The sequence below is a fragment of the Mytilus edulis genome, chromosome 11 (genome assembly GCF_963676685.1).
Source record: "Mytilus edulis chromosome 11, xbMytEdul2.2, whole genome shotgun sequence".
Taxonomy (NCBI): Eukaryota; Metazoa; Mollusca; class Bivalvia; order Mytilida; family Mytilidae; genus Mytilus; species Mytilus edulis.
The window spans coordinates 53,348,884-53,372,943 of NC_092354.1; the positions used below are offsets into that span (position 1 = coordinate 53,348,884).

Genomic DNA, 24,060 nt, shown 5'->3' on the forward strand with positions numbered 1-24,060 from the left:
ATTGATTGTTGATTTGATATATTTACATAAAGTAAGTAAACAAAAAGTAACAATATATTTTATATTTGACAGATGTCTAATGACTTTGCTAACTTCCAGAATCTGTACACACGACCATGATCATTGTGTTGTTCATTGTGCATCATTTTCTAGCCTCCATTTTTTAAGAAATATATTCACATATCTGCATAGTTTAAAAAATAGCTCAAGTTAAAAGTTTAAGATATATGTACTCATATCTGCATAGTTATAAAAAAAGAGTTCAAGTTAAGATAAAATAATTAGAACATGTATATTACAACCAAAAATGTAGAACTTGTATCATGTGAGTCTGTAAAGAGCTTTGAGTTAAAAAAAAATAAGAATTCTAATGAAGTAAATATTGTTTCAGAATAAGAATACAAAGATCCCTATCGCATGGATTGCAACTACAGTTACCACTGTTACAGGTTCAATGACTTTAAAATACATAAATATTTTTCTCTGTTCATATTTATACTGATAATAGTGCTAAGTTTTATTTTACTAAGTTTGTCAATACATTACATATTTGGAGAAGATACTATGTATTCTAAGTCATCAGTCCGTGAAATTGAAGTCAAATCATAATCAAAGTAACATTTTACAATGTTTTCTATTTATAGGAAAATGTAAGTTAATAAAAGCCTTCATCAAAGAATGAAAAGTTTTATACATGTATTAAAATGTCCTAGTTTTCTCTCATTGCTCATATTTGTCTGCCCCTACATGTATTTAAAAATTCTCTTTCATCTTTTATGTAGTACATTTTCATATATTTATTTCAGTTTTGTTGGAATTTTTGGTGTGTTTGTGTAAAAAGACTAGATGTTTTTTTGCAAGAGGGGTGGTAGGGGTCATAATGTGAAAAGTGGCATCTTTCTTCCTATGCAGGAAGTCCCCAGTCATTTTAAAAAATATTAATTTTTTTTTTCAACTGATTTAGGTCTTCCTTTTTTCTTTCTTACAGTTAAAACAATCATATTGTTGATATCTATATGGATTTGGAGAAGAAAACAAAAAGAATGTTACAACTATAGATACATATTCTGATGTGGTATATATTCAGACTTGGCAAAAATTAAAAAACTCCATTGAAATAACTGAATTTTAAGAATTTAAATTTCAGACTATATAGAAGTCGTCCTTATAGTGCTGATTACAATTATATACAGTGGGCAACAACTGTTAGAAATTATTTAGAGAAACCCTATAATTCCACCCCTGCCACTCCCTCCTGCACAGCCAGTTCTACAACCAAAACCCTCTTGTACAACCTGTTCAACAACCGAACCCTCCTGCACAACCTGTTCAACAACCTAACCCTCCTGCACAACAACCAAACCATCTGGCACAACCCGTTTAACAACCGAACCCATCTGCACAACCCGTTTAACAACCGAACCCTCCTGCACAACCCGTTTAACAACCGAACCCTCCTACACAACCCGTTCAACAACCGAACCATCCTGTACAACCCGTTCAACAACCGAACCCTCCTGCACAACCCGTTCAACAACCGAACACTCCTACACAACCCGTTCAACAACCGAACCCTCCTCCACAACCCGTTCAACAACCGAAAACTCCTACACAACCCGTTCAACAACCGAACCATCCTGTACGACCCGTTCAACAACCGAACCATCCTGTACGATCCGTTCAACAACCGAACCATCCTGTACGACCCGTTCAACAACCGAACCCTCCTGCACAACCTGTCCAACAACCGAACCCTCCTGCACAACCCGTTCAAAAACCGAACCCTCCTGCACAACCTGTTCAACAACCGAACACTCCTACACAACCCGTTCAACAACCAAACCCTCCTGTACAACCCGTTCAACAACCGAACCCTCCTGTACGACAACATAGACAGAGGAGAGTACTACAACCTATACATCAGATAAGAAGGGGGCAGCGTGTAAGAAGGCGTCCAGACAGATTTCAAAATTATGAATTGTAATTACAAAAGGAAATTTGGAAAATTGTTGTTTTTTTCATATATTTTTAATTGCTTACCTGTCATTTGCTACATTAACTATAATCTCCATGATTTGATGGCTAATACTGGTATCCATCCTTTTGCATATGGTATAAAGACTTTCCAAAAACTGGGGGCCTCTCTTAAATAGGTGGAAGAACCACATGTGCCCCGGTGAATGAATTATGCAGTGAAAAGTCTCATCTAATGAGTCTATGAAAAGTCTTTAAATGACTAGTGGAACACAGTCTATAAATTTCTGCATTTCCTCCTTAAAGATATTGTTTCAATGCATCCAAGGTACAGACATTCTCAAAAAAAAAAATTAGGATTAAGAAAAACCATCTGATTAGATAAATTTTAGATTTTTTTTTGTATTATCATGTAACAGAAAAAACAATAAAAAAAACCAGTTTGGAATGTCCTGAAACAAATATTATGTTACCTATATATATTTCTCCAATTCCTCCTCAAAGATATTACAGGAATTACATAGTTTTCTTTTGGTGACATGTCTGCTTTTGGCAGCACTTTGAGACCTCCACTTAAAGTTTGGATTCAGAAAAAAATATTTCCAATTTGCAGTAAAATAAAAATAAAAGATGACTTCCTAAAAACAAAAACAAAACAAAAATACTCATGTATGTTTGAAGGAAAAGATAATTCTGTAGCTGTTAAAAAAATAATAGTTTTGTGATGATTAGAAAAAAAAGTTAAATAGTAGGTGTCTAAAACATTAAAGGATTGTTAATATTTGTTTTCTGTTGTTTTAAAAGCGTAGAAAGCAGGTTTTTAAACTGGTTTGTTTCTTTATCCTTAAAAGAAGTTTTTTTAAACTGTTTCTCTTGTATTGCTATTTGTTTTGTATGTTGTAGATTTAAAATGGTTATTTATGTTTGTTTCAAAGTAAAATTAAAATTTGTCAAGTTATGACATCTTGTTTCCCATGGAACATTTTTCTATATTAAATAAGATTTGTAAAGTAACAATCACCAAGGTTAACATCACTGTTATCTTAGAGTTAGATAAACAGAAAGGATTCTACAAATATTCCAGTCTCAAAAATGAAATAAACAATTTGAATTGGTTTTATTAACTAAAGATTTTAATCTTTGTTTTTCTTTCTAATACTACCAATATCTCATAGAAAACTTGTCATTTTAGAAGTGTGTAAGTGTGAAATTGGTGATTATCTATCTAAAAATAACAGACCTGGAAGTAAGATTGTTTCTGAAATAACATTGCTGGCAGGTATATTGTCATGATTAAGTAATATGTACTGTTTAAACCATACATGGAAAATGTTGTTTTCGTGGCAGTTTTAATGTGAAATATAACATATTGGTTTTTTTTTTTAAGGTTTATGTTAAAATCTTTTAGTGTAATGAATATATATTTTGATAAAATATCAATTGTGGTTTTTTTTAACTTACTTTCAGGTGAAAATCTGTTAGTGCTATTTTTATATGTTATGATAGTATTAAACTGTGGTTTCTTTTTTCAATTTACATTCAAGTGGTATATCATAAATGCATTTACAAATAAGAATGATTTAATACTCAGGTTTAGACACTTTGTCGAAGTATGAACATTTTTAGTGCCATGTATATATCTTATAAAACCTGTGATATTTATAGTTTTATACAAACCCTTTTTGTGAATGGTGTTAGAATTTTTAACTTTCACTCAGGGTTTTAATATATAAGGTTTTATTATTGCTTTCCCAATGTTTGGATTTGCAAAACATCTCGAAAAGATCGAAACAGGATGAAATAGTGACAATTAAGTGAAGCTGTTCTCGTAGACTTTCCTTTCTGGAAAACATTCTGCAATATGTGAACAACTGTCATATTATAGTGATGACTCCCAACACACATAATGTGAGACATCTTGACACTATCTGCCGCATCCATCATTATATCATCGAAAACTATAATTTTATGACCCTCCTGTTCACCCCAATTGATTAGCAGATCCATTGAAGGGAGACCTTTATGAAATTGAATTTGGAGATTTCATTTAACATTTTATCATACAAGTCCTGCCAAACTCTAAAACAAAAATATATGTTAGATGATGGAATTTTGAACATTTCCGGAGCCATCATCAATAACTGTTTAGTGAAATAACTCTTTCCAGAATTACTTGGACCGACAATGAAAAACGATGTAGGAGATTCAAACTTTATTAGATTTTCTTTTTGCCACCAACGGCTTTCCATATCAACGTTTTAAAATAAAATGAGAGATCTACACCATACATTCAACATATATAAAAGAAGAAAAAGATATAAGATGTGTAATACGCTAATTTATTTATAATAAAGTAAATGAGAATATTAAATGTCCATCCATGAATAGAGAAATGATTGTTCACATGAGGTATTCATTCAACAGTTCCGGTGGAATGTTTCCAAAATCCCTCTATATCATCACTATAACGCACTTTTTTAAAAGGTATTTCTGAATCGTCAACATTTGTGGTTTTTTTTGCCCCACTATGACAGGAATTGATGCTCCTACGGGTTGTTCGGTACTCTGTTTAGCCATCATCTGCTGCATATTGCTATAATTGAGCATCTGTGATGGATACTATTTATCACAATCTGGAAATTGGTAGGTTGCTGGTTTTGACGAATGTTGATAATATTTTGCAGGACTTATAGGTTCTGTCATCGTCATATATACTGGCTGAAACGATCAATGTATAAAAATATTAATTTTACATAGGTATCGAGTAATATCAATCACGAATAATTGTGAAATATTTGTCACTGTACGTAAAACAATCCGACGTATATGCATTGCGGTCCTATGTGTATATAAATGAATTATTATCTTAACTAGTTATGAAATATTTGTAACTATGTCAAAAACAAACGAAGTTAAAAAGATATATGACTGAACTCTGAAATAATGTTAGGACATATTTTAATACTTTTGTAAAATTGAAAATGAAGATGCATATATGTTGAACATCATCTTACCTTCTTGAATTCTCCTCTCATAGTCTCCATCGCCTTCTTAATCTGACAAAGTTCATTTAACTCATCAAAACCAAGAAACATTTTGTTTTCCTTATATCTCTGTCTGTTGTCGTATAGATTCATTTAGAAGTACTCGCCTCCCTTCGTCATTACAGCAGTTTTTTTTCCTCCCGAAATTTGTTCTCAGCTCAAGAGCGCCATTCTTCTTGTGAATTTTCAACAAATTTATCTGATCCATGTTTTTTTTTTCTATACGCTTCTGTCTAGTGGAACTTTCTGGTAAGATGTAAGTGTGAAGTTGATTAGTTTGGGCTCTCATTTTTATATTAGCATGGTAGAAAATACAATCAAAACCATTAATACTCATTGGGTAGAAAAGAATAAAAGAGGGTGACGCTTTTTCCCTAATGATACTCCTTTCATTGTAAAGTATTCATTATGATTGTTTGTCGCGTCCCTTTCTTTTATTCAAATTTTACTCTACTCCCCCTCAATTCTGTTTGAAAATAAAACCACTTATTTTCATTGGATAGTTAAGAATAACAGAGGGTGACGCCTTTTCTCTGATTCGATTCAAGAGAGTGACGCCTTTTCTCTGATTCGGTTTAATAACACTCCCTTTTATTATAAGGGATTCATTATGATTGTTTGTCGCGTCCCTATTTTTTTATTTGTTTTGTTTTCCTGTTCAAACATTATACCCTCCAATTTCTATGTTTTAGTAAACTTTGATATTTGACTTAGACTATGTAGGTTCCTCCCACATATTCATTATATAATGTTTAAAAGATTCGAGTTGATAAACCTAATTCATTTGAACATGATCAATGTTACGTATTTCTGACATACATATTACAACCACATAAATGTCCTGACGGAAAAATCGATGAAGGTTTTGTGTGTGATTTGAGTATAGTTGTCAAAGAATCAGTAACTCCAGACATTGGAGAGATTAAACATGATAGTAGTTTTTTCCCCGACTGATTGACTTTGAATAGTAGCTAAGAGATCTATATACTCGTGAAATTACTTCATGTTGAAAGACTTTACCCTTGTAGAAATGGTTTCCATTTATATTTAATGCATCTCATACAGGTAGTTCTGAAAGTGTTAGTTCAGATGACTTGTTTTCTTCTTTGTAGATTGGATTATATATATAATTGTCACATTTATAGCTGTTTCGGAAGTGTTTTTAAGAGAAAATAAAAATTTAAGAAGAAGATTGGAAACTATTCTACAAGTTATTAATTATCTGAAAAATTTACAAAACAACAATTTACCTCAACGACATCTGGAAATTCGTCAATTACCCCAACAGCAAATAGAACCTGTACAACAACCCAACTTAAGAAGATCACAACGCGACGTTTTCCGGTTGCAAGACTTAATTTGTAAAAACTTACCTTTCAAATAATAGATCTGAAATAGTATCATGTACTTTTTCTCCCAATCCAAACTGGAACTCATCTTTTTCAATAATCCTTTTGGCTAAATATTGAACACTGCACAGTATGCCAGTTTCTACATGCTAAAACATTGTTTTGAATTCACTAATTGTTAAATGTAGCATTTGATGGTACATTTCTTTCAAACTGCCATTAACCCAATTATCCTCCATTGGCAGTTTGATTAACATATCTCTTTCCAACCTCATTTCATGAGATGCATTGCTAATGCTACAAGGAAAAGTTTCCTGGTTAGTTATTAACGAATAAGGATAATACTCCCAATTCTTCAAAAACAAATTATATCATTGCCTCTGTAAATTCCATATTAATAATTGTTTTGAAGTGAATGAGGATTGTACTTAAAAGTTATCCCTTTATACATGATATACTCCGTCCCCTGTACATCTGTTCAATAATATTCAAATTTATTTATACATTACCTATAAATTTTGTGTAGCAAATGAAACAATCCTAATGAATCGACTTTTATTACATTATTGAGCCGATTGTATTCTTTATCGTGAATTATATTCAAAGTGAACAATTGGAATTGACGTTGACATGCAGACTGATGAATTCAACCATGCTGTATGTTAACTGCTAGGCCAACATGCATTTTATCTTCAAATTATTTATACTTCCGGGTTAAAATACTATTTAGTCAGCTGATTGATTACAGGTGATTAATTTCATGTTGATATACTGGTGAGATAAGGTTAGTTTTAGTAACTAGATGAAGAAATGTGCTACGAAACAAGATAATTGTAACAAGAAAATATTTAAGCCGGTCTGGTATGATATAAGTTGTTCAGTAGATAGGGGTTGAATTCAACTCCCGATGACGACACATGCGGACCTTATACGATCTAAAGCCCAGATTAACTCTTTCAAGTAAAAACGGAGTATTAAAATACAATTTTAAAGTGGCAGAACGTACCTTCTGTTACTTTACTTTATCGTAGTAGAACATTTCTTCTACCTTGATAACATTATATGCCTCTATGGCTTCTTTAGCCTGATAAATACTTATATCTGATGAGGTTCTATAAATACACCCCACAGAAGTGGACATCATTTTGGGAATGTTAACTCTGAATTCCATTCACCTAATATGTTGAGCTTTTTTAACTCATTAAATTGGTTTACATCAAAACACTCTACAAATAGATTGCCTGTTCTAGTTTTATTTAAATTTGTAATTATACCAACTGTTTTATTAAACAGTTTTTGTATTAAAATAGGATTCTTAAGACCAAGTCTGGTTTCTGTATCAACACGTGTAACAACAGCAAAAACCTCTTCGCCTTGCTAACATTTTTTTTCTTCACTTCTAGTCTCCTTTTAGTAGGAGCTTTCTTAATAGTGCTTTGAACACTTTCACTATAGGTTTTTAGACCAGGTGATATATTAATCTTTCTTTTCTTATGACGCTGGGTTTGCCTATCATGGGCTGCTTCGTATTCAGACGAACTGACTTCACTTTCAGTACCTGACCGAACACTAATAGACAAAGGCACAACTAGCAGTGCTATTTGGATCTTTTGATCCGTAAGTGAATACTTTTAAAGGGTGTTTATATTGAGTTTCTATTATAATATTGGCTTCACTTTTAATTAGATGTGGAAAATCCTTTTTAGAAATGTAATCTTTTAAATACATGTTTACTATAGGTACTGTAAAATGCCATGGGTGAATTTGACTTTCTCTATATATAACTACGTTGTTTATTTTATGAGAAAATATTTTCTCTTAGAGTCTCTTTTGCAATTAATGTAAATGTTTTACGTTTAATAGTTGTACCATATAATTCAAAAGTAGCTGCATCTTGAATTGATTTTTTAGCTGGATAGTTTTTTTTTCGAATGTAGAAATATTGAAATATGATTTTGCGACTTACGCTGTTCTTCTGATTTCGTAAGGAGGGTTTCCATAATGATACTAGTAAAGAGTAACTGACTTCGATTAATAAGATGTATTTTTATCCTTTCAATGTAGTACCCCTGTCATATAAGTTACTGATATATTCAGGAGTATTTGTGATTATATAACATGTAGAAGGACTTTTTGTCTAATTTTTAAAATATGCTTTATATTGTGAAAATATTCGAAATAGCTATCGCCGCGATATAGCCTTTTCGTGCTAATGCGGCGTAAAGCAACCATCAACCAATCAATCAATGAATCTGACTCTTTTCTGTTGGGAATATGCTCATGACAAAAAACGATTTGAATTTGCAGATTATCCAAATTAGATTTACCGGCCTAGTTTCTCTAAACCATCTATCAGTAAAATCACTAATAAACCCTACAGACGTTTGATAACATGCCATTTTAGAAATATTAGATTTAAATCAGTAATCATTGCGTATTTTACTATAGATCGACAATGGAAATGACACCATTTGCAGCTATTTGTTAGATAGACCTTCAAGTGTTTGTGATAATTAATTTCATATAAACATATGACATTCAGGATTTTTTTTTTATTTGAAATTAAAAACAGCCTCAAGAAGATTGATTTTATATATAAATCTTCGACGTCATGATTTTGTTTATATTATTCATATCGTCGTTATTGTCGGTTTACCCATTCGAGCATCCGAAATATGATATTCAGGATTCCTCTGTTTTCTGAAATAAAAACTGCCGGAAGGAAGTTGATTGTTCACATACCTGTCATAAATTTATAAATTGTTTCCCCAGTCGTTCATGTTGGATGATATATTTGACCGTTCTAAGAAACTTTTCATTTACGGATCTAATTACTAGGGATATCAAAATGTCTGAAATCTAATACTCGGATACTCGGTCAAGATACTCGAGTACTCGGATGAATCTTAAACGTCTACTGAAAAGTATAAATTTTCGGTGTGATGCAGTATTTTTTTTTTTGTCATTACCTTCCATAGACGTATTAACGAAAGACAAACGTACTACTAAAATAGCTTGATCCTCTGTTTTTTTGTCAATTAAACAATGAATTACCGACCGTCGTTTCTACAAATACTAGTAACCTATCAAAATAGCTAATTTTTTTTATGTACGTGTTCATGAACCAAATTCCAATAAAATCATAAATATTTGCATATCAAGTACGAGAAAGTAGACAATATATTAAATATAGATTAAAGATTATCAAGTTTTAAATAAACATGTACTACATCGAGTCTCTGTCTTGGCGCATTTAAAACCTCACCAGTTGAGAGTCTGTATGTAGAGGCTGATGAGCACTCACTCACTGACAGACGTTTGAAGCTTGGACTTCAATATGCTGTCAAACTAAAAGCCCATTCAGATAATCCTGCCTACAGCTGTGTTTTTAATCCGATTTATGAAGATATTTTTGCAAAACATGAAAATAAAATTCCTCCGTTAGGTTTACGTTTAAAACCACATTTAGCTTCTTTTGATTTAAAATCTGTTGCTCAAGTTCAAACTTGCAAATGTCCTCCATGGGAACTTCCCAAACCAAAAATGATATTTGATCTCCGTGAACACAATAAAAATAAAACAAATCCTCTTTTAATTCAGCAACACTATGCTGAAATTAAAGCCGATTATCTAGATTTTTCAACTGTCTATACTGATGGATCAAAAGATGGTGATAGAGTTGCATCTGCTGCTGTCTTCAGGGACAGAGCTGCAACCCTCCGTTTGCCATCTGATGCATCCATCTTAAATGATGAAGCAGAAGCAATAATTTTGGCTTTGAAATTTATTGCTGCTTCAGATAAATCCAAATTTATTATATGTTCAGATTCACTTTCATGTTTACAAGCTATACGAAATACTAAAATAAAAAACCCAACAATCCTGAAAATTTTATATGTAATGAGGAATTTAAAAATTCTTCTGAAAGAAATAATATTTCTATGGGTTCCAAGTCATGTTGGAATCCTTGGAAACACAGCTGTAGACCTTGAGGCAAAGAATGCCCTGGGTGACCCTCTATCGACCTGTGATATACCATATACTGATTTTAAATCTAATATTAGGGAGTATGTTTTTAATATATTGAAAAATAAATGGAGTAAAAAAGATGATAATAAATTGCATGAAATTAAACCTAATTTAGGCAAACCTTTTAATAATATTATGTGCAGAAAAGATCAGTGTGTTATTACTAGATGCCGTATTGGTCATACTAGAATAACACACGAGTATCTTTTAAAAAATGAAGATGAACCACAATGTGTTCCTTGCAACTGCAAGTATACTATTAAACATGTTTTAATTAATTGTATTGACTTTGCTGATATTCGTAAGAAGCATTTCAATGTCAATAATATGTATGATTTATTTAATAATGTTCCATTTACAAATATTGTTGCTTTTTTAAAAGAAATTGGAATTTATTATAGAATATAAAATTGTTATTATATTTAAATCGATTTTAATTTTTATCACGTTATTTTACTGTTGATTTTCATTTGTATATACTCAATTTGCTTTAGTCAAGAATTTTAGTATATTGAAGGACCTTTTGTCTTATTTTAAAAATATGCTTTAAATTGTAAAAATAGTCGAATTAGCTCTCGCCGCGATATAGCCTTTTTGTGCTAATGCGGCGTAAAGCAACCAACAATCAATCAATGTACTACATCGAATGTACATATAATACCAATCATGTTTACAAATAACTATTGATTAACAATTAAAGGTGAGAAAATTCGAGGATCAAAGGTAAGTTTACGGCTTGTTATTACAAGTTATTGAACCGTGTTTTTACACCGTTAAATGTCACTAATCAGATGTTTGGGGTTCAATGCAGGTGACTTTAATCTTGTTATTGTTTAAAAAAAATTATCTGATCGACAACTTCAGCTGAAAGTCTGTTTCTGAGTTAAGTAACCACAAGTCCGGCACATGAAAATATCCTCTCAGAAGGAACGGACGTTGCTGGTACTGCTAACACACGTTTTGCAATTATAGATAAACGTGGGTATTTCGTCTTGTTTTCTGACCACCAGTCAATTGGAGATTTATTGAAATCAGATTTATCTAGTGAATAACTTGGTAGTTCTAACTCGTCTTAAGACTCCGGTTTGACAGGCGATTTACTAAGCAAAAAGTCAATTCCACTTGGTCGTCGTTGTCTCTTTGGTGGCGGATTATCGTGGCCGCTTGTGTCTGTCAACCGTTTTAGATTCATTTCATCGATAAGACCCTCTAAAAATTCCTCTGCCGTTTTTCTTTGTTCAGAAGATAAGAAAGTTAAGTGTTTGTATCGGGTGTCCATGAGTGATGCAATTACAGGTGTGGAACAGGCAGTCTTCATGTCATTTGGTTGATAACGTCGATTCAACTCTTCACTGATGACATGTTTGGTCTTAAGAATTATAACTCCATCAGAATCTTGTACCTTTAAACTTCTTCTCATTAATCCACATACAATCGGATAGACCTCATACAAAGATACGCTGTTTTCTGAACACATGTATGTCGTTACATTAGATAAGTCCATAAGAACTGTGGACAGATCGTTCATCAATTCCCACTCATAGTTTTAGGAAGAAATACAGCGGAATCTGTTTTTTTCCACGTTCTCGTCTTACAATATATCCATGAGAGTACGATGTTGTTCCACCAGACGTGAAAGCATTGCCTGTGTTGAATTCCACCTTGTTACAACATCCTGAGCTAACTCATGTTCAGGAACCCCAAGAAGTGTTTGTCCATTGCGCATTTCTGCTGTAATAGTTGTTGAATATTTGAAATGACCAACAAGTTTTTCTACATTTTTGAATCAGTTTTGCCACAGACCCTAATTCAAACACGGGTTTGATACACAACTGCAACGTATGACCGAAACATCCGAAATCGACCAACTCTAAGCATTTGTTACCATCACACTCCATGTTTCGGGCATTTTATTAAGAAACATTTCAAAAGGATCCAAATCTACGACAAAAGTGATAAGCCAATTGGGCCTTGTGGTTGATATTTCCTTAATTTTCTGGAACATGACAATGAATTGGCTGGTTAAGCCAAAAAGAACAAGTGAGAACCACCACCACTTCATCACCGATTCTTTCTAAAAATAAGGATACAGATATAGATTATCATAATATATTTTATTTATATTGTCTTTATTAATTTTGAAATTCATATGCTAGTCCTGAATAAAGTACAGGTTGGTTTTTCTTTACAGTCTCAAATTTAATGATCAGATCGAAAATGCGTATCCGGTGCATTTTCCTTGCTTTGTTCAGAATCACTTCTTGATGGTAAACCCCAAAGCGATTCGATCAATGGCTTTGAAGTTTTCCACCGATAGGATAAATTATGTATTTCGGCGAATTGTTTTCGGCGTCCAATTATTTCTGCGAATTGTGTGGGTAAACCACAATAATTGTCGATTATAATTGGATCTGACAGGTTAATAAGTTTCTGTATAGCGTGGAATGCCTTAATTAGAGGTTCCCTTCTCTTTTGATCTAGTATTTTCAGGACAAAATTGATCTTAAATTTTACAAATATGTCCCACCATAAATTATCAGGTAATGGTTTCCACAAATAGAGTGATTCTAGCTGGGCAAAGCTTTCTTCATTGTCTGCCATTATGTAAAATGAGAATAAATACTAGTTTTATTACATATTTTATAAGTTTTAGAAATTCTTAAATGATTTGCATCCTTCCTACTACCTATAAAGCCAATGGATACCTATATAATACCTATTAAAGCCCTCACTAAATTTTGTACATGTTCCTTAGATACTAATTTTGTTTCGTTAGCACCAATATCAGTAGGTTTCTGAACATTTATTTTAACCCTATCCACAGACATGTTATCTTCAATGTCGTACATTTCAGATGTTACAAAGAATGAGTGCTAGACATGTTATCATCAATGTCAGAAACGTCATAATCGGAAAGCGAATTTTCTACTTCTTCTTTTATGACTTGATCATCATTTTCTGTTCTCCCCAAGGGTGACTGGGGAATAGAAATATGGTCACTTGGTCTTCTTCCGACCGGCAGTAAAACGCTTGCCGAAGTGGGGGCGTCCGTTTGGCTGTGCGGGATGTATCAAGTTCGCAGTCACGTCCGGTCAGATTGGGGACGTTAAATCCGTTAAATTTTCTTCCCCCATTATTTTTTTTATATAATTCTATTAATGGTATATCATCTTCTTCATCAGAATTGTTCCTCGTCACGGCACCAAATTAACGACTTGTAACGAAGTCAGTATTGAATAAATATATTTTATTATGTAATTACAAAGTCAAGAAAGATTCTAAAGTTCAAATGTTCGAATGTTCACAAACTGTCTTTAAGTTGAATTGTTCGACTGTTCAATATCTCACACGTACACGTGATCGTATAGTGGCATAACTGTGCAGTCCTGATGGAGTACGTTCGGACAATTAGCGCATGAGTACCAGCCTATCCAAAAGGGGATAACAAAAATATGACTGACTACATTAAAATTGACCAAAACTTCAACCAGTCATTGTGCTCTTTTATTAAACATTAAAGTCTACCTAGTAAATTTGTGTTACTACTATAGGGGGTTCTATGCCCCCCATGATAAATAAGTATAACCCCCACTATATACATTCTTATCGCAACACCATCTATCATTACATAATATATATCACCACTTTTTGAACTTTAATAAAATCCTATTACATAAGATATTAAAACAAACTTTTCAACATTAATTGGAGAGAGAGAGAGAGAGAGAGAGAGAGAGCAAGCAACCATAACTGACAAATAAGAGTAGTTGTTATTTATTTACAAGTTTATTTACATTGATGACTTGAAAGAGAAAGGTTGTCATAATATTTTAACCATGTCACATACAAGGATTAATTCTACATCTTCATCATCAAGAAAAAGCATTGCATCTAGTTTGTCAGATATGTACTATCATTATGAAATGCATATAAATATGTTGAAATGGACAGGAGTAATTGTGATATTAATATTATCAGCAACAACTTTGTGGATAACTTGTGGTGTATATGAATCTTCAAAACAAAACACAAACATGACTGACTACATTAAAATTGACCAAAACTTCAACCAGTCATTGTGCTCTTTTATTAAACATTTTAGTCTACCTAGTGAATTTGTGTTAACTATATGTGAATACAACAAGAGAACAGTTATAGACATCAGACAATTTTTAAACCATAAACCTACCATTAAAGGCATTTCATTAACATTGATACAGTGGAACTACTTAACAGGCATCACACAGTATATTAATAAAGCTTTGAATCAGAAACATTTAGGATGATATGGTTTAATACATGTAGAAAAACTGTAAAAGTATAAATGATATTTTCTCTCAGATATTGTACAGTGTAATTTATTTGTGAATATTTGTGAAATAAATTAGGTATGCATATATTATTAGTGTTGTTTTTTTTAAACTATATCTAGTTTTTTACTAATAAACCCCTTTACATGTTATAAAGTTAAATGAAATCAGATATTATATACAGGTATAACATTTAATAAAAACTCTCTACAAGATAACTTTATTTATATAAAGACATCAAATAAAAGAATCTATAAATTTCATTACACAAATGTATAATACAAAATTAATTCAACAACAAATGTCTTTAGATATTTAAAAAACTATATATATGGTTTGTCCTTCTTCTAAGGTTAACTGTTTAATTCTTCAGACATTAAATCCCTTTTGCTGGATTTTAATTGTTTTTTAAATACAATGTCACTATTCAGTTTCATTTTATTCCGTTCCATCAATTCAGCCTGATACATAATTTTAACAGCCATATCGTCGATTTTCTTTTTTAGGAGGTCTTCCAAATGAGTAATCACAGCTATTTCTGAATACCTAAAAAAATACATTTAAATTATAAATATTCAGTGAATTATTATTATCATTATCAAATATTGAACTGAATTCAAAATAAGAATAGTTAGTTGTTATATTGTAAAAATATCATATAGTATGCTAATCAATTTTCTTGTTTGAATTGTTTTACATTGTCATGGTGGGACCTTTTATAGCTGACCATGTGATAGGGGCTTTGCTCATTCTTGAAGATCATATGGCTACCTATAATTGTTAATTTCTGTGTTATTTGGTCTTTTGTGGAGAGTTGTCTCATGGGCAATCATACTGCATCTTCTTTTTTATAATCAAAAATGTAAGAGATTCAGTCTATTCAGTTTCATTATTTATATTGTAATGATTAAGAACAATTATAATAACAGTAATGAAAAATTATTAAATACCTTGTCTGAACATCATTTGCTTGAGGCTCTTGTTTCATCATTGCTGCTCCTTCCATAATAAATTTAATCTGATTATACCTGAAAAAAAAAACCTCCAGTAATTACTATAATTAAAAATACAATAATGTCAACAGGAAAAAAAAATACACACACACTATAATTTAAATTAAGAAACCAATCTCTTAAATAATAAGATAAACAGGAGCAAATGTTGCAAAATTCAAATGAAACAAGTATAACATGTACAAGGATGACATAAAGCTCAAGGATGTTCAAAATGAAAATGGAGGTACACAGTACTAACACTGTTACAATCAATGCTTTTACTACAATCATTGAAGACTTTTTAGATAAAATATTTTATATTTATAAAAGTAACATTTTTGAAAAATCTAAGTGTAAAAAGAATAGTTTTAGTACTTACAATATCTTCTATCTGTTGACCTGTGCTGTTAAAAAGAAAGTAATGTATATTTTATACAAAAATGTTGCATAATTAATAAGTAACTGTAAAATCTAAGATTTACAGATCTTCTAATTGACCCTTTTAAACAATAGATATGAATCTTTACATAACAAATAATTATGTAAACTACATAATAGTTTGAAACTTCCCATTAAATTATTGTTTTATCATTTTTACATCTTTTGAGGTTTATCAATTTACACATATTTTACATAGACTGTTATGAAAAACAAAGACCATATATTAAAATAGTGTTACTATTACAAATTGTTATGTTAAATGATAAAAAAAAAAGAATGAAGAATTGTATGAAATGAGCAATCCAAAATATGAAGTGATGGTAGGTTTTATAAAATGTATATGGGGGAAAAAACACTGTATTAATACTCTAGTACATAGGACTTAGGATTCAACTAAATGTACACAGGAGAAATTATGTGGATAAAACAAAGGCTTAAAATGATATATCTGGAACATTTATTTTTTTTTATTATATAAAATTTACTCCTCTCAATGTGGAGTACTGCAATTGTTAACAGTATTACAATAATGGATGACATTTAAAAAAAAAATATTCAATGTTATATCAGGTTATTGATATATTTTCATTTACAGATTTTAATCAAAATTGTATGAATAACCTTAGTATTTACCTATATGTATACGAATGAAAATCATGTCCTTAACCGTAACCTTTTGGTACTTAGTGTTTTTAGAGAACAGTAAGTTTTTCTATATCGAATCTTCTAACGTAAGAAGGTAGCTCGAGTGTCATGGAGTTGAATTTATTTTCTTTTATAATATATATATAATCCGAAATTGAATTAATATTTTATTTACAACAAATAAGAATAATTACAACGGGTTTTTTCTTCTTGTTAACTGAAACAATTAGCGACATTCGATATTATCCCAACAGGTTCTCCATTCATCCCCGACCTCTTTTCCGTTCTCTTCAAAACAAAAATGGCGTGGTTTCAAATTGTATCAGTTCTATTCATCTTTATTACAACTATAAATGGTCAATGTCAGTATGACACAGCTTCGGCCGTTTGCTTTTGCAACAAGGAAGTTTATGTCAGGGAAGTGAGGATTGTAGAAGTGATGTCAGAAAGTTGTGACTGTATTATACATCTGGTAGACTTCAATGAGCCCCCTACTGTAACAAACATGTTTGACAGAGAGTGTAGCTGGACATGCACAAATGAGACATGTGGTAGGTTTTTACATTAACACAGTTTCTTATATGAAGTAAAAAAAATAATACTGTCTGTGATTAAACTTTGTCCAAGAAAATATTACACATCAACCTACCAAAAGATATGTAAATGTTCAATTTCAAAGTTTTAAAGAAAATCCACCTAAGACCATTCCTTATGGATTAAGCACAGCATAAGTTAAATACAGATCTTAATCAAACCTATTGTAGCTTATTTACACCTCAAAAACCCCTTGATTGATTATAACATGTATTTCATAAATTTAGCAGCTGTACTTTTGGTGGGAAAATGGACATTATGTTGTGGTTAACAAAATAATGAAAACTGTGTTTATTTTCAAAAGTCTCATGGGAGAATATATTATTTATTTTTGAACCACAAGTTTAAAGACAGACAATGCATTATACGATTACGTCCAATATGTGCCACCAAAGAAAATAACAAAATATAAAGTTCACATGAAAATATCTGCTTTGACAGTACTATGTAATAACAAATTTATTGCACTGGCCAGTAGTAAGTCACTTGATCAAATAATGAATTACCTGCAAGACTGTCTCCTTACTCAAGGGATAATAACTTTTGTAATGTAACACAGAAGATGTGGTATGATTGTCAAGGAGACAACTTTCCATAAATGACCAAAATGACACAGAAACTAACAATTACAGGTCACCATACAACCTTCAACCATGAGCAAAGCTCATACAACATAGTCAGCTATAAAAGACCCTGAAATGACAATGTAAAACAAATCAAATGAGAAAATTAACCACCTTATATATTATATACATAAATTATATATTAAAAAGTTTATAAAATTTATATATATATTCCCAAAGTGTCAAATCTTTTATAATACTTTAAATGAATTAAAATCCAAAAATGGCCCCCCATACAATGTTTTTTCTAACAGACAATTGGTAAGACAACCTTTTGTATATTTTTATAAAGATATATTTGTGTTAAAATGTTTGTTTTTTTTCAGTACCTGACAACATATTAGAAGTGACAAGGAAGGAAAAAACACCCACCAAGCCTAGAAGTGTAACAACAACAACAGACCACACAGAAGCATGGCCCACCACTAGGGATTCAACAACCAGTGATCTCAAAGAAGCATGGCCTACCACAACAGTTAGGGTGACCACAGACAGCAAAGAACCACATTCAGGTAATGATACAAAAAAGGTGATATGTAAAAATAGAAAATGATTGTTTATCTAAAATATAAAATTATAAGATCTTTCAAAAATAAAGCATATGGATTGAACCTTATCCAGTTACGAATAATTAAATAATACATCAAACAAAATATGTGATGTCCATGTATCTTAAATAGCGGTCAGTTGGATGTTTCCAACAACAAAAATGTGAGGAGAAAAGAAGAAAATTTATCAAGAAATTATTATAAGCTTTTAGCAAAAGTATTAAACAAATACCTTAAATGGGCCTCAGTTCATTGCTAACGAAAGTACTATATAAACCTGTTACGCCCAACGCTAGGCACTTCGGTGTTGCGGCATATTAAAATATTAAAAACTTCCTTTATATTATTCACAGGTTAGTTGGACTATTTTATTTAAGTTTTAAGTAGTAAACTGAGTACTCGATAAAGATGAAGTATTTTTATATTATTATTTATTCAAAAGCAAAGTTAAATTACCTGGTTTAAATGTTTATGCAAAGTTGTGTCAGTATCAGATAAATAATTAATGCAATATTTAATTAAATAAACTAGAACATAATTTCTCTTTCTATTATCAAGTTTAAATGGACAAATTATTTTGATAATTTAAGATGAAACCTCATATGGTCAACCGCTTATTTATATACATATTATGGAAACTTCTTCGATTATTCTTTATCTATATTTGTTATGTTTATATAAATATATTATTATGTATTGTTAATTGTAATACAAGACTTCGGTGTTGCGGCATATCAAAATATTAGAAACTTCCTTTCTATTATTCACAGCCAAAACGTCCCCCCCAAAGCCAAACTACGGCAGAGTTACAGGTCCGTCGTAACCAATACGAGACGGTTAAAATAGTCCTGATAGTTTTGGTGGAGGCCCGAAAGTCCCGAAATTTAAAAAAAAAAACAGATAAAGATGTCAACTCCTATTAATTACAAAACAAAGATACAATGAATGACTATCTTCTCAGGAGTAAGAGAACTGAAAAAGATTTGTCAAAAATCCCAGTAACACCGGTGAAAGGTTATAACAGCCGTTGGCACAGCCACCAAGCCAGTCTACGCCTGAACAAGTGCCTATGCGGCAGCAACAAGAGGACCCGGAAAAGCAGCAGTTAAAGTTGCATGTTCAAAACTTGCAATTTCAGCTAAACCATTTGCAGCCGTAAGTACCACAGGCGTCCCAACCTGAATCTCGGGGACCGAAACATATGGGAAACGTGACCCTGCAGAGGTTCGAGGGAAGAGGCGAGAATCCCATCAAGTTTTGGAGTCTATTCATACAATATTGCACTTTGTTAAAATTCACGGAGAGCGACACAGTTGGCGTGTTCCCACTGTATGTATCCAGCACTATGCAAGACTGGTTCTATTCGCTGGAGGAAGGCGTTCGTAGGAACCTGCAGCGTCGGAAGGATGCGTTTTTGGAGCGATTCCAGAGACGAAACCTCGAATACAGCCTCCAGCACATAAAACAAAACCAGTCTGAATCGGTCGATGACTACATAAACAGAATTCTGGCACAGACTTCCGACAGCAACGTTCCAGAAGCCATCCTGGTGAGCATGCTAGTTGGAGGACTGAGGCCAGATCTCGCAGCAATAGTAATGCCTCGGGTACCAAAGACCCATCAACAGTTTTTGGCTGCAGCCTCGATTACAGAGAAAACAGTCCAGATGACGACGGCAAAACCTATCGAAAATCTGACTTTACAGGTAGCCAACATAGCCAGTATGGAGGACAGATTGTCGGACATGTTGACGGACAAACTTAGCACTTATTATGTATTGTTAATTGTAATACAAGACTTCGGTGTTGCGGCATATTAAAATATTAGAAACTTCCTTTCTATTATTCACAGCCAAAACGTCCCCCCCCCAAAGCCAAACTACGGCAGAGTTACAGGTCCGTCTAAACAACTACGAGACAATTAAAATAGTCTTGATAGATGTATGTTGTTGGCCTGCGTGATGAATGTATCTAAATACTCGTCAATTATATACCATTTTATATCCACATCGTCTAAATCAGGAAAGCGGTTCGGAGGAAGATTCAAGAAGTTGTTTTTCTTATTTGCCCATAAATATGTTGGCACATGATGGAGCCATTTTGTTGCTCATAGCAGTTCCATTAACTTGCAGATACTGATCTCTATGAAAATATAAGATGTTGTTCTTGAGTATCAGCGTGCACATTTTGATCAGGTGTGTGGATCAGAATGTGGATATTTTACTGGTCCAGATATTCAAACTTCGCTTCATGCATCATTGCCATCTGCATGTGGAATATTCGTGTAGAGGGAAGTGACGTCCATTGAGACTAGTGTTGTGTGGACTGCATTTTTTTAAGATAATCGGTTGTATGTATAATGTTAGATGATAAGTCTTCAACATGTAAACAAAGATGGATTCCAACGAATTCCGATATATTTCCTTCGGATGACCGTTTGCTGAATTATAGGTGTTACTTGGTTATTGGCCTTATGCATTTTAGGTAAAAAATCAAATCTGCCCGGATTTGGATTTTCTGGTTTCAAATATTCGAGATGTTTTCATCGATGAAACCATCGTTTTGAATTTCTACCAAACTAGCAGTTATTTCTCTGCTACAATAACTATCAATACCAAGGAGTAAACAAAGACTCACAAAACCAAAGGACATTTACATCAACAGTTATAAATAATAATTAAGAACCTTTCATCGCCAGGTGTCGTTCAGACTCTAGAATATAGGCAAATTTATCCATTACAACCACTGCACTGCCATTGTCTGCAGGTTTAATAACAATATTGTTGTTAGATCGTAAGATTTTCAGTGCAGTTCTTTCTACTTTGGTAAGATTGTAAAACAGTTTATTGTATTCTCCAAAATATTTAATAATAGCCGACTAATAATTGGCAATAAATGATTCCAAGGTGGCATGTTTTTGCTCGGTGAAGGTATCCAAGTATATTTTTTTTATAAATTTGTAGTTGTTCTCGTCTTCTGGAATTTCTGAGATTCGAGCTGTCCGTATCCAATATACCCTCATTTTCCAGTGGCAGTCGAAATTTCCCCGACCATCATCCCTTATGGCCTTTATTATGACAAGACCTACCTATTTTATTTATTGTGAACTTGTTCTCGTCCTGAATATGCATGAAATATTTGCCACTGGACGTTAAGCAACCAACAATCAATCAATTTTCACAATTACTCTGGTTTTCTTCTCTATGTTTCATGATAATTGTCTTTTTAAAAGGATGATGTTGACTTGAATATTTCAGGAATTTTTTTCAATGATAATTTGTGAAATTATTTCTCATTATAATACATTTTTTTTTTAACAATTTCGCTTTATTTCAAATACACTATTATTATTTCATAGTATTTTTAAAGGATAAGTTTTTTTCTAATAACTTTTCAAAAAGTTAACTACCCAGATAGAATTTCACGGCAAAGGAAAAAATATCCCAGGGAAATCTTTTCCTCCGGATAAAAACATAACAACTACTGTGACATTTTTTCCTCCGGATCAAATTTCACCCGGATATAATTTTGCTTTACACTATCAGCTTTCAAAAACTGTTTAATGTATCACTTAGCATTAAACCTAATATTAGAGAAATATGACTTGGAAACGTTTCAATTTGACACTTCCGGGTTTTTAGAATCAAGCTTGAATTGAAAACCTTTAATGTTGACAAATTTTGATTTATTTTAAATCATTATCATTTATATAATTCATCTGTGAATTAGACAGACAGATTTAGACACATTGCAAGTGACCACTACTTGATAAATATTTGTCCAAATTGTTCCTCTCACCATTAACAATCGATTAATAATCGAAATTTAAGTGTAAATACTAACAACGGCAAAGCTTTCTTCTACCTGTATAATTTTGCTTAGCGTGTTCTATTGTAGATATTAACTTGATGATTGGTTGAAAAACATACTGTACTTAAAACGACAAAGTTGTGTTTTTAGTTACCTGTCTGACGTAACACATCATATTTAAATTGAGAACAATACTAAATATTTAATTTCCGACCGTGCAAGGGCTGTATAGCCGGTCAATGTCGTTAAAAACTTCTATTTGATTGAATATATAATTTGTAGTTCCAATGATATAGCCAGTCAAGGTCGTTTAAAACTTCCATTTGTTGTAATGTTTATTTGAGCTAATCAAACATTTCCTACTTAATTAAAGTATGTGCTTTAATAAAAAAAATCAATAATACCTGTATATGAAAACTTATCGTACTAATCACAACAAAGTTATTTTCCTGAAACCTGTGTGACGTGATCTATGAAACTTTATTTCAGACCTCGTTCAAATGTAAATACCCTAGAATGAAAGTATTATGTCAAAATTATTTGAGCTTTTCAACTCTTATAATAATCATTGTATGATATTTAAAATCCTCAAGGGTCCATAATGGGATTAATAAAGTATTCATATTCTTGTAATACCTAGATGCAAATACTGCTGAATCAGGTGTACATAGACAATAACTGTTAAGCGTCTTTAAATATCAGCTGTATTTGTACGAGGCTAGGAAACAAGGTGTATGCGAGCTTGTAGCGAGCTACTACACACGTTTCGAGCCGAGTACAAATACAGCTGATATTTAAAGACACTAAACAGTTATTGTCTTTTTCCTGCAATTATTTCTGTATTCTAACATGACGTCCTTCAAACGCTTTGAGAACACACCCGTGGTAAAATGAGAATATATTGTGTCACCTGATTTGCAACGTCACACGGTTTGTTTACGCTATTCTAATTTACTCCCCATGTCGTATGTAGTTAAAAATAAACACGGAAGCATAAACAAACGATGATACAAATTTGTTGAGAGCACGATTTAATAAATAAAAATAAAATAAAAAAAATCTATTCAGTAAAAGGTAAGTATTAAAACAGATAAAAAAAGATATAGATCTAAATAATCAATTTGTCGTCTGCATGTAAACAAACACTCGTTGGAAAATGACGGCAGTACACGCTCAATTCCAAATTGGAACAGTAGTAGACCTAGAAGGAGAGAGTTACAAGATTATTAATTATGAAAAACCTTACAAACATTTTGCCGGACACTATACTATACAATCTGTCCAAACTAGCCGTGTTGTCAAAGTTTTCAAGCATCAGTTATGTCAGTCTGAGCCTGTAAATGTAGAGCAGTTTCAAGAAGAATCCCAATCAGATGAGGAACTTTTTAATTTAAATGATGATGACTTGAATATAGAGAGTACTGATCCACCACAAAATGCTGTTGATGAACAAGATGAAGAAAATATTGTGACTGTCCCTGCATAGAAGAGATTCAAATCGTGTTCAGAGATTGAACTTGACAAGATTTACCAAGCAAGAAATGAGAAAAACACAGACAAACAGACACAATGGGGTGTAAAATTATTTAGAGGTATTCGTCATTTAAAAAAAATCATATTGGGTTGAATTTTGAATAATAAAAAACTTTAAGGTCATTTATTTTGTCCTAATTATGGTTAAAAACAAATTTATAGCGAT

At 32.1% G+C, this 24,060-nt stretch overlaps 1 pseudogene; it reads right to left on the reverse strand.

Moving 5' to 3' along the window:
• Positions 1-11,102: 11,102 nt before the first annotated feature.
• LOC139494376 (E3 SUMO-protein ligase ZBED1-like) lies at positions 11,103-12,300 on the reverse strand (annotated as a pseudogene).
• Between the last annotated feature and the right edge of the window lie 11,760 nt (positions 12,301-24,060).